The sequence below is a fragment of the Maniola jurtina genome, chromosome 24 (genome assembly GCF_905333055.1).
Source record: "Maniola jurtina chromosome 24, ilManJurt1.1, whole genome shotgun sequence".
Lineage (NCBI taxonomy): Eukaryota > Metazoa > Arthropoda > Insecta > Lepidoptera > Nymphalidae > Maniola > Maniola jurtina.
Genome location: NC_060052.1, coordinates 346,364 through 352,363, shown reverse-complemented (window position 1 = coordinate 352,363; position 6,000 = coordinate 346,364).

Below are 6,000 nucleotides of genomic sequence, written 5' to 3'. Positions count from 1 at the left end.
TTTTCCTACCGATATCCGCATTCCAGATTCAATCACGTAGAGAAACTTCAAGTATAGCTCTCTAATCGCCCGCTTATTGACTCTGAACTTTCTTATGAATTCCATTATATGTGACCATATTATCTTGGATCCATAATATTATGTCATTACTGGTAACACGCACTGTTCGAAGACTAATTTAGTTTCCGTATGCTGCCCAGCCGAGTCGAATTCGTTGGCTGACCTGTTTCTTGAAATTGCACCAACCTATCTGGTCCAGGTAGCTGTTCCAGGCTTACCCACTTTTCTATAATTTCGAGTGCAGAGCCCTCATAATTCCTGGGTGGGCCGAACCATAAGGATTAGACATGATTTTCGTTTTAGTCACGTTCATTATCAGGCCCACCTGTTGTGAAAATTTCATTGAGCAGTAAATGTAAAAACCTCATTAGGTTTCCCAGAGTTTCTGCGATAACGACTATGTCATCGACAAATCAAAGGCTTTTGAAGATAATGCCAAGTTCATTGCAGTGCAAACTTAAAGATAAGAATGTCTTCCAAAGCAGAGGTAAAAAAGAGCTTCGGAGAATTACGTCTCAATGTTGCACTCTGTCACTGCAATTGGACTGGCTAAGTCTGCACCTATATATCAACTGATGACATGCTATTTTCGTACAGGATTCTATTTCAGCATTTGTATGTACAGGTAGTTGATTCAGCATCTCAATAGCAACCTTAATACAGCCCCAGTTTCCACCAAATCAAAAACTTTCTCATAGTTTACAAATGCTTAGCAAAGTGGCCGATTATTATTATAGTCTTCAGTTATATTGGGTATGTGTAACATGCTGCAGCCTATGATGCTTAAGCTTTTTCAGAATCAAGCTTGTTCGGGATGCTGAAAGTCGTCGAACTTATTATCGAGAAGATTTATAATGACTTACGATAACAACAGCTTATGGACATGGCTCAACAGCGAGATGTGTCTAAGTTTCTTCTTGAGTAATATTTATAACTTTGTAATTTCGTTATGCAATGAACTAGATTAATTTGAATATAAGATTCACTCACAATTTGCACACCCGTACCTGGTAGAATGTGTAATGTGATTCAATTAATACAAAACCTACTTGGGTGCCCACATTCCAACAAATAAACTATTATTTATTATTTATTAAGGCATTATCGCCATGACGGGATTGAAGAATCGCTGAAAGACCTTGAGTACTAGTTTGTCACCCGCTTTCAGGAGTTCTACTGTGATTCTGATAATCACCAAGTGAATTTTTATCCTTGAGTTGTTTTAGAGCCATACTTATCTCGTATAAACTGGCATCTGGGATATATTGGGTTATGGGTATAGTGTCGCGTCAATTTAGCTCTGGGATCTTTAGCCAAATCTTCAACAAGTCTTTGTTTGGTGGTGTATAGCTGTCCATAGAACTTCTCCACCTATTTCAAGAGCTCAAGTTTAGCTGAAATGAGGTGTTGTCAGTTTTTTGTCAGATAAGCAGGCCCTGTTTAATAGACAGATCTTTCGTGAATGCTTTTGAGTTCCTGTTCCGCTCTATGGTATCTTTAATACGAAATTAAAGATCTATAAATCGCGTGTTTGAGCATTAGAGATCTGCCAGTAGGTAGGTGCATCTGCTGAAATCTATCATTTCTGGACTTTTTTCCCATGAGCTTTAAAATCATAAAAAATATATTTATTTATTTTATTTGTACCAGAAAGTTGTAACAATATAAATAAAAGGAAAGAAAAAGTGGACAGGGAAGCACTTATCTCTATAAGAGATCTCTACCAGTGACCCTTGGCAGTGCGAGAGGTTGTAAATGGAGTAGAATAGGTACAGCAAAGATAGACAGTAATCATGAAAAATAAAAAATAAATATAGTAGATATTATGTTATAATATATACTTACAAATATTTATATATTAAAATAGACTTACAAAAACATATATACCTTAATACATAAATATATACTTATAGTCATAAATATATCTTATAATATATACCGATAAATATATGTAAACAATATGTTATGACAGAGAGGAAAGATAGTGCTGTTTCAGACGAAGTTTGAAGGTGCTGATGGAAGGGTTATTTTTGAAAATACTGTCAGGTAGTGAGTTCCAAAGGCGAGTAGCGAGTACCGTAAAAGATTTAGCATAAAATATAGTGTTGTAAGGGGGAACTGCAAGTGACTTTAACTTGACACACGAACGCACTGGCATCACCCGAGGAGCGGCTTCGTTGAAGCGCTCACGCAAGTAAGAGGGGGAGGATGAATTTAAAATCTTAAAGAGTAGCGTGAGAATATGAGTATATTTGTTATTTTTGGACGATAGACCATAAAGAAATTGGACTCCACCACCTGGCAGGTTCTACCAACCTATTTATTGGCATACCAGTAAATAGGTTGGTATGTCTCTGAAATAATATAATGTTGTAGTGATTTTTTTCGTTAATTATATGGTAACCTAGTGGTATGACGAGCCGATTAGTTATTTCATTGACTATCATAGGTTTACGTCGCCATCGAACTAAATTTTAACATAGTTTTATAGTGTATAATATCGTATGTAAGAAAAAAAACAATGTCATAGCAACGTAAAATATAGCATGTAATCATACAACAAAATTTTGAGAAATAAATGCCGAAGTAAAATGTTGTAAACGGTTGTATGTCATCATACAATACTGTTTTTGGGTATCCTCAACGACGTAAATTGTTGTAAGTAACCTATACAATAGTTTAGCTTGGCATTACTATTAAATTACTAAAATACGATAATGAAATAAAAAAATGCAAACACAACCGTGACATATCAGTATCTTGAGTCACAAATATTTCATTTGAAGTCCGGCGTGATCTGTTGTATCTGTTACATACGAGGCGCAAACGTGCGACTTCACCCCACATAAAACGTTGTATAGGTCGATATGATATTTTACGTCGTCCTCGTTTGAAAAATACAACATTATACGCCTCATAAGTACTTTAAAAAATGACATTTTTAGGGTTTTTTTTAATTGAACATGTAAAATGGATGAAAATAGACATTGTTATGTAAAAAACGCAAAATGCCAATTTTGTGGCTTACAACAACTTACGTGGGAGGTGTCGATCTATTCGATATACATATAAGAGAACCTAAGGTATAAGCATTTGTGTACTTGGTTCTATAAAGTAGATAGGTAACCAGTTGAAAAGAAAAACAGATCTATTTTCGTTTTATAATGGATTTATTTTATTTGCCGATGGTTCTACAAGTTCCTTGTCTCGTCCAATGTTGTAGTGTAAGAGGACACCACGCAGAATAGGCCGTTACTTGAAATAAGTTTGAGGTCTCTACCATTTATTTAGATCGCAGTTTGATTATTATTTTATGAATTTCCGTCACCCGAAACTTTTTTTTAATTCACCGTAGGCAAGCGCTTGACCACAATTACACCTGATGGAAAGTGTTGATGTGGCCTAAGATGGGAATAGTGGAAGAGATTTCTCTTCCGCTATTCCCTCTATCCCAGAAGGTGCCTATTCCCTCTTGTTTTAAATATACCCGGACTAGCCGATGCCCGCGATTTCGCCCGCGTGGATTTAGGTTTTTTGAAATCCCGCGGGAACTCTTTGATTTTCCGGGATAAAAAGTAGCCTATGTGTTAATCCAGGATATTATCTATCTCCATTCCCAATTTCAGCCAAATCCGTCTAGTAGTTTTTGCGTGAAGGAGTAACAAACATACACACACACACACATACAAACTTTCGCCCTTATAATATTAGTGTGATTGTAATTAGTAGGAAACGCAAATTCGCGGGAGAGTATTTCAAACCTTAGCCATGCGTATGAGGAATGATGACGCAAAACGTTTCGTGCGTGTAGATGAAATGTCGACGACATAAGGATGGAAACTCGCCCGACGTCTTGCGGTTCGGTGGTAAAATGATGAAGGGGAACAAGATTGAAAAATTTCGTAGATTTGGGTTCCTTTATAAAAATCCCGTGTGAACTTTTTGATTTTCGGAGATAAAAAGTAATTAATTTCGTTTCCGTTATGTAGAATTTGAAGAATGTAAAATTTTTAAAAACATCCTGACAGTATAGATTGCTAAACCTTCTATAATTACCTATTTTTTTGGAGTATCTTCTCTTATTCTTTGTCAACCTTTGATTTTCGTCCATCGTTGGACATAATACGTGTTTTCTTGAAGACAATACCGTACAAAGAGTACATATATTCGAAATATTTTTTACTATTCTAACTGTGAACAATTAAACTGTCAGATTACTAAATCAACACGTATATTCAAAACCACTGTTACTCAATCGGAGTCTGAACAAGAAGTGAATCGTATTCTCCCACGCGGCCCACGCCGCGTGTCGCTTTTCCCCTCCATCTTTTTCCGAAGATGGAAGGGGCCGCCTACGTCACGACCACAGACATAGCAACCAACGCCGTACTTGAAACGTGGGGTTGCCAACACGGCCATGCTGCATGGTGCCTGCCCCAGGCACCCCACGAGTCGGGATGAAATCACTGCAAAATAAACAACCTTTAACACCTAAATCACATTACCTATTCATAAGGGACCTAAGGAATATTGCCCATTCATGGTCATTATCACTCAAAAATTATACGACAGCTCGCAACTTAACAAGATAATTCCACTATTTACTCGTAGTCCGGGAATATTGTCCATTCGTTATCTCTCATCACAACAACAGCTTTCAATTTAAAGAACAAAACAACCGCATCTAAAGGGACTATGCCACACTTAGGGGACCAGGTTTGTCGTAGACCACTTGCACTTAGAGAGCATTTCGCTCACTTAAGCGTACCAAGTTGGTGAAGCCCACTTGAAGGCCACTTGCACTTAAAGAGCATTTCGCTCACTTAAGCGTACCAAGTTCACCTTCAAGTTCAAGCAACGTAGAGGACCACTTGTAGACCACTTGCACTTAAAGAGCATTTCGCTCACTTAAGCGTACCAAGTTCGCCTTCAAGTTCAAATAACGTAAAAGACCGCTTGTAGACCACTTGCACTTAAAGAGCATTTCGCTCTCTTAAGCGTACCAAGTTCGCCTTCAAGTTCAAGCATCGTATTTCAATGTGATATTTTATATTCGTGGTACAATATTCCCAATTAACTTTCTGATATTATATCAAAGTTCAAGCGTCGTATTTCAGTGTGATATTTTACATTAATGGGACAAAATTCCAAATAATTATCCTTTTAGCATTTTATCACGGCTCGCTGTATCAATTATCGTTATTCTTATTTTAAATAGTATGACGTAATATAATAGTTACTATAGAACATGATTTAATTTAAAATAACTTTCGACTGTGGTAAATGGAAAATATAACTCATGGAGCATATTATACTTACACTTATATTTTTTTTTAATTTCAATATGTAGGTATATGTATTCTTAATAATGATTAATTTATTGGCAATCAACGACGTAGCAATACAAAATATTTATTATCTAGTATTATTCAACATATACAAGGCAACCTTGCCAACACGGTTTCGATTTGTAAGTTTAAAGAAATTCCTAATCCAAATGCCAATCACCAATATTAATCCATGGTTTCATATTTTCAGCTGCAGCTGTGCCATTATATGTTTTCGAACTTCTTTGACTACCTCTCAGATCCACCACTTCATATCTATCATTTTCTAAGATTTTCTTTACTTGGAATGGGCCTTTGAAAGATGGCAGCAATTTTCTGCTTTGACCGTCGTTACCCTGACTTTGTATCTTAATCAATACTAACTCTCCTTCTTTGTACTGTTTAGCTTTTACACGACTTCTATCGAATCTCCTTTTTTGATATTCTGCACTAGCTTTAACATTATTATCAACTCTTTCGCGCAACTTAGACACGTCAACTAACTCTTCATCGTTCAACTCTGGAGCTAAACTATCACTATCCATCCGTAGTCTATAACCAAACATAACTTCACTAGGGATAGCTTGAGTAGTTTTATGTATCGTGCTATTTA